Below are 554 nucleotides of genomic sequence, written 5' to 3'. Positions count from 1 at the left end.
TTAAATTATTTTAACGCGTTAAGGATTGTAAAATTAATCGCATGCGTTAACACGTTAACGATAACAGCCCTAATATATACAGTATATATATATATACAGTACATATATATATATACACTGAACAAAATTATAAACGCAACACTTTTGAGAAAAAGTCTTAGATCTTTGAGTTCAGCTCATGAAAAATGGGGGCAAAAACAAAAGTGTTGCGCTTATAATTTTGTTCAGTGTATATATATACAGAATACAATAAAAACAAAGGACACTTTTGTTCTGACCAGACAACCTGTCTTCATCCAATCTGGATTAAACTAGATTAGATTAGTTCTGCTCAGTTTCAGTTTTAATTGTTAAAAATGCAGCTTTGTTTTCTTTGTGTTATTCAGAGTTTTTGGTTGCATAGATACAATGCTGCCTACTTCAGGACACTATATTAAAAAATGCATGGCATAATTTAGCATATATATAAGATGCATAATGTGCCAACACTATCAGAAAAGCTTAATACTGAAGTTCACCTTGGATGATTTGTCAAATTCTTTGGGTCAGAAAAA

This window comes from Sinocyclocheilus anshuiensis, unplaced genomic scaffold (genome assembly GCF_001515605.1).
Source record: "Sinocyclocheilus anshuiensis isolate Anshui unplaced genomic scaffold, SAMN03320099.WGS_v1.1 scaffold561, whole genome shotgun sequence".
Lineage (NCBI taxonomy): Eukaryota > Metazoa > Chordata > Actinopteri > Cypriniformes > Cyprinidae > Sinocyclocheilus > Sinocyclocheilus anshuiensis.
Note: the sequence above shows the minus strand (reverse complement) of the source record.